The sequence below is a fragment of the Hippocampus comes genome, unplaced genomic scaffold (genome assembly GCF_001891065.2).
Source record: "Hippocampus comes isolate QL1 unplaced genomic scaffold, H_comes_QL1_v1.1 scaffold64, whole genome shotgun sequence".
NCBI classification, from domain to species: Eukaryota; Metazoa; Chordata; class Actinopteri; order Syngnathiformes; family Syngnathidae; genus Hippocampus; species Hippocampus comes.
This window is the reverse complement of record NW_017842053.1, coordinates 431,825-443,341: the sequence shown is the minus strand read 5'-3', so window position 1 is coordinate 443,341 and position 11,517 is coordinate 431,825. Positions and strand designations below refer to the sequence as shown.

Here is an 11,517-nt window from a genome sequence, read left to right as displayed (position 1 = left end):
TTTTTATTTAATTCCTTCTTTTTATATTTAATTGTGCATAATACATTTAAAATAACGAAGAGACAGTATGTCTTGACTGTACACCGGTGGGTGGAGTCGTTTGGGGGGCCGGGCTTGGATTCTTCCTCCTCCTCCTGGTCCCATTTCCCCTCCTTCGTCACACGTCATATCATTCTGGGCTCGGCTGCGAGCAAACGGGCTCTACGATTCATCAAAGCGGACTTTGTGGCTCTTTACCTTCGTCTTTTCACGTGTAAGTCTTACCTCAAACGCGCTCAATACCACCGAATGTGCTTTGATAAACAATCCGTGTGTAGCAAAGGTAATAAAGCATTTTTCTCCCAAAGGCGTTCATTGAGCTCGTAGCGAATGTGTGCAAAGTTAAGTCGAAACTTTCCTCGCGGAGGCCATGTTATTGGTAGCAACAGGTCGGCAGTGGACGTGAGGTTTTTGATAACACGAAATAATATATGCATTTTTTTTCTTTAATGGTGGCAGGACGGCGGAGGTTACGGAGAGGGGAAAGCCGCCTTGCCCAAAGCGGCTTCACGGTCTGTGCAGGGATTAAAGTCGCTCCGTTTTCGTCGAAACTGCCAGTGGTGCGCATTCATGCTGGAGCTAAATGCGGTACGAAGCTAAAATGATGCCGGTGAGTTCATTAATTTTCTACCTACAATTTATTTATTTTTCGCGTTTATAATCCCATTTTTGATTGTCAACTTGCACAAAAGTTTGCCTCAATTTGATGTGACGAATGTGCAGACTCCGGCTGTTGTGTCTTTCATGTACGTTGTTTGATGTTTCAACTGTAAAAGTGACATGACGTGCTGTCTTTACCTTCTGACGTATGTTACTGTTGACATTCATCTTGGGACGTTTGACTAACGGGTGGGAAGAGCACAATACTCAGTTATGTCATGTTTTTCTACAATATAATCCAATGGCGATGCAAGACACTAGTATCTCAAACCATCTATTCCCCATCGACATGAATGGACATTGCATTGTGTCCACATTCCCCGCCCCAAAACATTTCCAAATTTTGTGTTTGTCTTGGAAAAAGAAATCCATTATTGTACTTTAAAAAATAGAGTACACTGTAATAGCGTAATTAAATGGAATGTAAATAATGAAGGAATGTGCATTTTCATTAAATGCTGCAATTGATTTTATTATCCTGTTCCCTCCTTGGCTCACACCTTGGCTTATGATTCTTATAGGGTTGGTTGACCGGGTTCAAGCGAATTCTTAAAAAGTTTTAAAATGCATTTTTAATTAATTCATTGAATAACAGGACTTTTAATTGGCATTCGAATGCCCTAATCCTGAAAAAGTCATACACTAATTAAACACAAGCCTTATGATTGTAAATAGTTTCAAATCTCCAAATAAATGGTATGCCTGTTGTGGTAATAGCACATATTCAGAATAGTGTAACCAACGAAACTGATATGGTTTTCGTTAGGACTCTTAAAGGTGGTATTTTATTGAGTGGCAAATGCTTGAGAAGGCAGCAAATGTTGGATCCTTCCAAGTTTTCTGATGTGTGATGGAAAAAATTGTGGGATTACCCCCGTCTTTTTCCTGCATTGCTGTCTTTATTTTGACACCTTTGGACGTATTTGTATTTTTATGTTCTTTCTTTCAACTCAGAAGGTGCCTCTGAAATGCTCTCCACCTTCTCAGACATGCCATGTTAGCGCAGTTGCAGCTAACATTGGCCACTTGCTGATAGTGTGATGCAAGACTCAAGTTGAGCGCCGACAGGCAAGACAGACAGGGTCGGTGTAAACTTCTAAAAATGATTCAGAGGAAGGTCCAGATTTGGGTGCGGTTATGAGATTTATGATCCGTTGACGGTGTTTGTATTTGAGTTTATTTTCGTTCCAGTGTGAGGGGTGAGTGGCATTGCTATTTTATGTGTAATGTCCATTTATTGGTTGAGTTTAATTCCTGCTGCCGCTTCTGATGGATGTGGGTTAACGTTAGCGTTAGCTAGCGCTAAATTGGCCCAGTGCATATTGTCATACGTTTCTGTCTACCACAGTTAAATGACCCTTATCTCTTTTAATTTCAAAATATATTCCCCATATTCAAAATGTCCCACATATTGCACTCTAAAGGATTCTCTTTCCTTCCGCTCCGACTGGTGCTTCTAGTAAGACACCTCAATCAGTGAATGAATAACTGTTAGCGGCGGCAACGACGTTGCGTTTAGGTGACTTCCTCCTGGCGTGTGACCTGCGCCCGCTACTCCCTCGCCACAGCCTTTATTGACGTGTGGATGACCATAAATATCGGCATCCTTTCAAGATTGCTTTCATTACCGAGCACATTTGCCTTGAGGCTGTCAGTAGTTGAATTTATACGCAAGTGTTTAAATGAGATAGAGCCCCTGGGGTTTGCCTGATTAAAAAAAAAAAAAAAAAACACACAAAACGGCATCTGTACGCCACCTCCGATGTGAGGTATTGTCTCGAAATGACAGCCATAACCCGTGGCCCCGCTTGTACAGGCTAGGGAGCTGGAAGAGAATGCAGTGCAGTGTTGTAATTGCTTCCCAGGATTGTAAATGGCGGGGGAGGGACTTCTTTAGTGAACACAATGAGCTGCAAATACTCATCAGCTGTGTAATGTAGAGAGCGGATTGTGTGCGACTGTGCTGTCGCAACACGGCGATAAGTGACAGGCACCCTGTACTTGAAGCAGACTCGCTGCTAATCACGTTTGGCATCTCGTTTCCTAATTGGCAAATTTACAGAGGACAGAAACTGTTTTCAACTAAAACAATAACATGTCTGTTGATAACGCTTCGAGTCATAAAGATGGTTCCGTTTTCAAGCCTCTTCAATCCCATACCACGACTTTAAACACGTCATACCACCGCAGTTGGTAATCTAAACCAAGAGTGTCGATTTGGATCATTTGATAAGTTGTTGCTTTCTGTACCAGACAGACTGGTGGTTGTTCACCAAAACACTGAGAAATGTTGACTAGCTCAACAACACTGTTAGGAAGTGCGTGTGAAACGGCACAGAGCGGCTCCTTCAAAAATGCTGACATTGTTGGCACATGGCTGCCATGTAGCGACCATTTTCACACGCTACAGCAGCATTTTTGCCGTGGTCAGTTGGCCCTGGGCGATAATGTCCATATTCTCTTGAACAAAGGAAATGCTGTCGATGGGCTCATCTATCAATATAAATTTGGAGGTAAATATTGATTGTATAGACTAAGCTATGACAAGAACCAAAGTAGGGCTCAGTCACCAACCTCTTCCTCATTCTTCTCCCATGAAAGGAGCAGTTTACTGTATAGAGCAGACAGAACACAGTCGTGCATATTTGTCCTTTTTTTGATGCCAGACTTCAACATGTCTCCGGTGTGTTATGTTGGTGGGAAAGTGTGTGTTTGTCAACAGAAACCCGAGTGCGCTGTCTCTGCAGCCGTGACAGGCTTCGTGTCGGTGTTGTGTGGATGTTACGTAAGCATGTCGTCACTCAGATTGATCCACAGCAATGTTTTTGATTTTTACCTTCAGAGGAGGAGGAGGTGTGAGACTGACTTATGGATCGCAAGGGGATAATGATGCTTTTGGTGTTTGTCAATATGTCGTCTTGGTGCTGACTGCCGCGGTGGTGTTCTCAGCATACAGCGACGCACTGGCTTTTTTTTGGGGGGGAGGGGGGTGGGGGAGCTTGTGCTTGTCCAACTGCTTGTAGTACAGAATTTAGCGTCCAGGCGGTACAATTCCAGGGGGAATTGTGGCGGCTCTGTATGAGGAAACACAAGGAGCATGGAGGGAACTTGTCATTTTTGGTCCGTGTTCAGGTCTTAAAGTGTTAACCAGTCGGGCGATCGCTCACTATGCTGATGTTTGCCTTGGACATTTTCGAAGGATTGTTAAAAGCCGGCAAAACAAATGTCCTTAGATCAGTTCCTTACAAAACACCAGGCAAAAACCACTTCTCAGAGAGAACATGGACTAAAGGGGGCAAAAAAACGCCTTAGGACACAGTTAAAGGTTAAATGACCATTTTTATTCTTTACTCTATTCTTTGTTTTTTTTTTTTACATTATGCACAGCTCTCATTTATTGTGCAAAAATCTAATTGTAACATGTATTTGTTACATATTTTTATGCTTTAGGAAACATTTTTGTCTGAATTTTTGGGGGGGGGTGAAATGAATTAGGGCATTTACTTGGAAAACGCGTCCCTAAATACAACATTTTCTAGTTAAGAAATTTCTTCCAGAACCAATTAATTTCATAAGGAGAGATACCATTGTATACAGTTTTCCATTCAATGGCTGGAGATGAGACCTCTGACTAGGGCGATTGATCGATATTGCTGGTCAGTGCGACCTACACTGAAAATTTCTGACCAAATCAAATTGGCATGAATTGCTTACCTTGTAACATTACTTTAAGAAGAATAACTTTTTTTTTTTTTTTTTTTTGTTTTTTGCCTTTATTTGATGGTGCTCTAGGTAAAAATAGGTAGTGCCACGTTGTAACAGTTCTTGATAATCTATGTCAGGCTTCAATCAGTCATCAAGGCAATTTGTAAGACACGCTGCCCCATCCTGTTTAGTTCATCGCCACCAGACAGATGACAATGTAGACCAGGGTACTGCCAGAGGTGGCCTCACTTAAGACAAGAAGTCCATTTGGGTGGAGACTAAAAGTCCCGTCTGGGCGCTTTCTGCTGCCGTGCCTTTTTTGAAGGACTCATGATGACATATTGGAGCTGTGTCAACTCTGAAAGCTGTGGCGGAGACAGCTGTGGCGGCCACTGTGGGAAACGCTGCTGCAGTGTCTCACCGCCGAACAGTAATCACATTCGGAGGTGACTCTCCGAGTGACTTGATTAATTCGCTTACCTCAGCTGGAAGCAAAAGTGTGCGATGAGCCCAATAAGATTACCCTCCAGAGGGATCTGCAAGGATGTGACTTTTGCAGTTGCTCCCTGGTTTTTCCCCCTCCAAGGCTTTCGATTGGATTTTGTGCATCCACGTGTTATATACTGTAACAAAATATGGACGGAATTAGCACAGTCATACGTAAGCTACTGCGAACACGATTGACACCTACGAACCCAACATGCAGACTGGGTAACGGTTAGCCAGTTGACAGCCAGCCGCTAGCATGCGATCGTAACGGGCAATTCTTCAATCTGATTCACTGACTCCCATGTCACTCACCAGGCCAGGCCCCACCTTGATAAGCCACAATATCAAAATTGGAGCCTCAAGTGAACAACACTTGATACCTGCACATATTTTTATATCATTGAAGAATCCACACGTTCAATCCTAGGTATATATTCATATATATTTTTTTATTTTCACGTGGTAGGTTTACAGAGGTTCTGAAAATGACTGGCACTGATTAAAAATACAAAATCACATTTTATCCGATTAATCGGTAGAATAATCGATTATAAAGATTCTTCAGTAGCCCTGCAGATCTCTGGTGATTTTTTTTTTTTCCTGGCTTCCTCTCTTGTGTCTGAAGTATTGAAGCAAAATGGTGGGTTGACATCAACCTACAAATTAGTACGAGGCCCAGCAGACGGAACTCCGCCAGTCTGTAAGAGGCCATGGCCAGAAAGGGAAAGTGTGACGCCTGAGACTCACTACCGTTGGCATTTAGTGTTGAAACTAATTGTCGCATCTAATTGTCCGATTGTGCCAGGCTGCTGCAAGTGTTGTTTGAAAGGTCTGGCTCCACTGTTAGCAGTAAAAGTTTATAGATGGGACTTTCGTAATTCACGTTGCTGGCAGAATAGCAAGGGTCTAGTCATCCTCACCCTTCATTTAGTCAGTTGAGATAGACTGCAGCCCCTGCACCGTACGCCCACGATCGTAAGTAACAAGAGAAAATGCGTATCTGCATAAATCAATATTGTTCCTGATACTACAGTAAAAAGTTAACTTTCTCTTCCTATGTCCCAGTGAGTTGAATACAAAGAACTAATTGAGAGCACAAAAATGTAGCCCGGCACAGATCGACAGCCCGGATAGCTTATCTCACTTGGACCAGTTTCCAAATGCCAAATGAAGATAACAAATTCCTTCTTACAGCCTTTTTTTTTTTTTGTGTGTCCTCCGAGCCAGTGCCAATGTGGAATGCGAGAGGATGACCTTACATTTGCTGCTTACCCTGTTGTTTCAGAGTAACTCAATTACAGAGCCATCCCCTGTGGTCTTGTCTGTCCCCCGCAAATAGGAAAGTGCCCCGTCAGAGAGGCTTCATCGCTCTTAACGCAATGTGCGACCAATCACGTTTGAACAATGGTCTTCAGAGGCGAATTGACCCTGACAAGGAGAAAGAGGGCTTCAAGGCTTGACATACGGATTGAGATTGATGCCGGCGCTTTTCAACCCACCTGTGTTGGAACTGCAATTTCAAATGGCTCTCAAGCTACGGATCATAAAACATAAATCATCCGCCAGCTGCACTGCGTGCGTGCAACCATTTTTCTGCCGCACATATCTGAATCATCAGCGGCAGACTGCTACACTCCTGCAGAGCAAGTGAGCATTCCTCCCCCCCGGCTGTGATTGGCTGTCGCTGTGGTGTTGATGTTTGAAACTCTGATCATCTCACAGTCAAAACAACAACCGCGCTTTGAAGAGCCCCGGTTCATTTAGGCGTGCGATCAGTGGCGTCTGTTGCATGGCTTACGTATGACTATAAGGCCAAACAGCTCTCTATATGGGACACAGTAGAACTCTGATGAATTCCTCGGAACTTATACCGGTGCTGGCGGTATGCAAACAAGAAACGAAGTTGCTTTTCAATCCACTGAAAATCCTGAATATTTACATACCGTCCCAGAAACGTGAAAGCGCAAAGAGAGGAGCGCTATTGTTTCTCGCGTCTGATTTGCTTATTTTATGAACCCTTTGTAGACTTGGCAGAGCGCCTTCCACAACATTGCCTGGTCATGTGACCTTGTAGCAATAAACTCGATCGACGGTTGGGATATGACCGAGAATATCCGCAGTTTAGGCCCGTTCCATGATTAGGAGGCTAAAATGCGCGATGATGAGCAAGTTCACGTGTCGATGTTAGCTAATTTGCACATTGATTAGGTGACATGTTATTGAGTCCCCAATTGAACGACAGGATGATCGGTAGAAAACTCTCGCATGAAAATATGCGCAGCCCTACTCAGAGGCACACTTTTGGACAGTTGCCATATTTTTCAATTGCTCTTTGCCAGTTATTTGTTGATATGCAGACCACATTCCATCGTGATCAAACTGGTACCCCCATATTGACAACAGAATCCCCCAAAAGGATGTACGGAACCAAACAAAACAGCAGCCGACCTGGCTTGACTGGCACCAAGCCCTGAACAATGACCCACGCTGACGCTTTCATTCACCACGGGCTCAAATGTGACACAAAACGTTGGCTTTCCCTTTAGCAACCAAGAGAAACTGCTCCGGTGTCTTTCGTGTTCCTCTCACTCATTGTCAGTTAAAAAAAACAAAACAAAAATCTGCTTTGTAAGAACTTCACAAGAATGGACTCTTGCAACATTAACAGTATTAATGATTCGTCAGCTGCTGGCACAGTCACTGGAGATAGAATTTTGTCAAGGCCAGTTTAATCTTACCGTTGTAATACTGAGGCAGTAGCCTGGTGAGAAGATTTAATTTTTTTGTTATATATAGCAGATTAATTTAATCCCTGAGATGTGGTTGCAATGCCTCAGCTGTATCGCAGCTCGACTTTAAGAGTATCTACCCCATTGAGTTCAAGCCCACATGCACTCGCCGTGATTGTCAGTTTGTCATTTGGAAGCTGTCATAATCAGTCCAAAATGTTGGGAAACGAGTGCTGCATCTACGATTATGTTAGAACTCTTATCACGTGCATAGTGATACATCCCGCTTCTTCGCTCGGCCTCAGGTCGGTGTACTTGCTTCCTGTATTTGACTCAGCAGTCAGTTGTTTGGTTACCTAAGGCGGTGCGTTCCCGTAAGTTCTCCCGTTTGTTTTGATAGCGTCAGCCAGTTGAGCTTATTTTGTTTTTAAACTGGAACGTACTGTTCAGATGAATCTTAACATGAACATTCTTGGGCCAAGAGCAAATAAATGAAGAAACCATCTTAACATGTCATAAACTACGAATGTGGTAACTCGTTAATCAGATGGATAATATTCAACAAGGATCAGGAGTCGACAGCTAACTTTAAATAAATTATTACGGATGACGGTACAAAAATTGACTCAACTGTGGCCCAAAATCCAAGGTACACACACTATCGTGGGTTCCCTCCATCCACCCCTATTTTCTAGGAGCTAATCAACCAGACTTCCAAGCGTGCTGGTCTTACATCAAAATATTACCGGTTGCCTATTGGTCACGGAGAATTGGCATCGCTGAAATTCAGAGAGATGTGGATATTTGTTCTGGCTTATTTGGTTACGCTCATACTGCACATACCTGCAGTGCCCTGCGTCAAATATTGACTTGCTCAGTACAAGATCATTTTGGCCCTGGTACATTACCTTCAGTGCGGAGAGGAGTTGGCTTTTCTGCAGGCCCCCCCCCCCCCCCCCGCCTCCGCCTCCTTCCACTGTTTTCTCACCCTCAACCCTCCCTTCCCCTCGCCGTCTTGTCTCTCCTCCACTCTCCAAATATTAACAGGGTCATTTGAATGTCCTACATTGCTGGGAAGTTTTGATGATGTCAGCTGCTCTGCTGTACCTGGAATCCCGAGTAAAGTCAATCCAACCGTGAGCGTAGAGCATTCGTCATGGTAACTAACCAACAATGGTGGTGAGCAAACAGGAGTAGGAAATGGTTGGTTTTGTCGTCATTCTCGTGAACGGCGCTGTTTATGGCTCCCTCGCCGGCTGCGTTTCTCCTGATGACTCACTCACTGATTGGCATTATCAATGGGGAAGTGGGGGGGGGGGGCTTTTATCTGCATCCTAAGGGATCAGACCATTTTGGTTGTGTCATCCACTCTGGGGCTGTGGAAGACGACGCCTGCTTGTTGCTAGTTGCTAAGGAAACATGACCCCCCCACCCCCCACCCCACCGCGTCACTTATCTACTTGAAGATGAAAAGGGGAGGGATAAAGCCACTTAAGGCTGTGTCACATTTGCCCTTTCTTGCGGCGCAGTTATAAAGGCAACCCCAATACTTTTGTTTCTGCCTAATAGCATTGGCCGCCTTGCATACCCGCTCCCGTGAATCCTTTTGTATGTGTGACCTGGCTGACCTGATGTGTTCCCATCGTGGGCCCTCCCCCCTCCGCAGCATACCGAGAATAGAAAACATTTAACAGCTCGACCCGGGTTTCTCAGGGAAAATGACGAAACACGATGCACCACTTCTCCATAGCAACGAAATATTATAAACCGGGGCCTGATGCAGCATGGCACTACACTGCTTTTACTTAAGCCTTATCAAAGCTGCCAGTCCTACCGTGTGATCAGATGACATCTGAGAGCATATTCCTGTGTTGGTTCCAAAGCCTCTTAAGCATTAGATTAGACTAGATTCTGTTTTATTGTCAGGCCACGCCACTATTAAATGCAGTCTTACCGGAAGTGTACAAAGCTTTTAAAATGCTAAGAAATGTAAACAGAAAGACTTTTTTTTTTAAACGAGTGTCACAGCAGTGCAGTGTGAAATAAATGCCTACATATGCATCCGTCAGTAGTTGCATAACTATAACGTGCGTGTGTGTATGCCACTGCTCATGCTTATAGTCACAGTCCATACATTTTTTTTTTTTTATATATCGGGCCCACTGTAGGCTTGTTGTGTCGCATTATGGATCACTTTGGATGGCCCCTCACTGACACCTCTCTCGGCACCCCTGTATTTTTGGATACGTGGCAAGTGCAAAGGAAATTTACCAGACCATGTTGGAATGTGATCAGTTAACCAGTCATTGTCTTTAGACATGGTAAAGCAGAATGTGGCTCACTAGCTGAGGTTATAAAAAAAAATAGTGCAAGAAACATTTGAATAAAAACACAGGCTGTTAGCTACCGTGATACTGTGCCTTAGCTCCTGGCGATGCAGTGAACCGCCGTTATTTGCAAAGGGGCACGGTCTTAGCCCTGCTGAAATAGCAATATATGGCAAATAATTGACTTGCACCCGAATAGGTTCGTGGTTGCCTAGAGATACCTCAAGATGGCAGCAAAGCACCCTCTTCTATTAGACAAGACTATGGCGTGAAGAAAGGAAGTTCTTTACCCTCACTTCAGCGTGGTTCCTTGGCCCCAGGATGCCACCAGATTTTATGCGTGGATTCACTGTACTCCACAGTCTCCACTTTGCTTCAGTGGCCCTCATTGTCTTCTCAAATATATATATTTTTAATTGAAATTTTTTTCCCTCCTTATCACGGCCCACAACCTGATGCAGTGACACAACAACTGATGTTCTTTGTTAGCGCGTCTCTTTCAAACTGATGCGTTCAATTCCACTATTGAAGCAGAAAAACAGCTACCCCCAAATCGAGACACTAGGCCTTAGCCAAGCCGGGGAAATCGTCACAGTGGTGTCAACACTAGTTAGCGGATGCATGGCACTGGGTGAAATGGAATTTTGGAAGCTGGCCTCTGATTTCTGTGTTGACACAGAGGAATGCGCGCCGGCCTGCCGATACTGCTATCAGTGAAGCAAGACACACACACACACACACAGAAATAAGATGCTTCCACATTGAACACCGGGTTCTTATGCTTCTGTAGTAGTACCTCGAGTTTTAGAGGTTACCAAGCAAGTATCAGCTAGCGTGGCAAAGAAGCCAAGGTGTTTTAATTTCATTTTTATTCCCCCTTTCCAGTTGAAGTTTAAACATAAAGTTACCAAGCCACATCATCTAGAAAATTCAGCTAGCTTAATTTTAACTCACGATTCAAAATTCCACAGACACGGTAGCCAAACTAGCATCAATATTGTGGTAGTTATAATGCGCGAGGCAGTGGATATTTGTACACAAATCAGTGTGGAAACATGTATGTATTATAAATAAATAAAATTGATTATACTCCTGGTGGCCAAGGCGCACACGAGAAGGATCACCATGTCATTAGCCATTGAAGCATGAACTCATCATGCACCAACCACTTAATACTTTACTGAAGAGAAGCTGTTTTTCTAAAAAAACAAAACAAAAAACCCCCACACACATTACTGTTGATTATTGGGCTGGAACGGATTCATGAAATTGCCATTCATTTCAGTCAGGAACGATGATTTGAGACAGGAGTGTTTTGATGGTGGTCAAGGAACAACTCAACTGAAAGGCACCACCGGATTGTATGTGAACGTTTTGTCTAATCTCGCCTCTCTCTCTCTTTGCCCTCAGATGTTCCTGACTGTTTACCTCAGTAACAATGATCAGCATTTTACTGAGGTTCCCATCACTCCGGATACGCTATGTCGGGATGTGGTGGACTTGTGCAAGGAGGCGGGCGAGACCGACTGTCACCTGTCAGAAACGTGGCGCGGATCCGGTGAGCGTTA

At 43.9% G+C, this 11,517-nt stretch overlaps 1 long non-coding RNA gene across 1 annotated transcript; it reads left to right on the top strand.

Moving 5' to 3' along the window:
* Positions 1-147: 147 nt before the first annotated feature.
* LOC109509928 (uncharacterized) lies at positions 148-11,509 on the top strand. Its single transcript, XR_002167021.1, has 3 exons — positions 148-253; positions 499-649; positions 11,360-11,509. It is a non-coding gene; the product is annotated as an uncharacterized LOC109509928 (long non-coding RNA).
* The last annotated feature ends 8 nt before the right edge of the window (positions 11,510-11,517 follow it).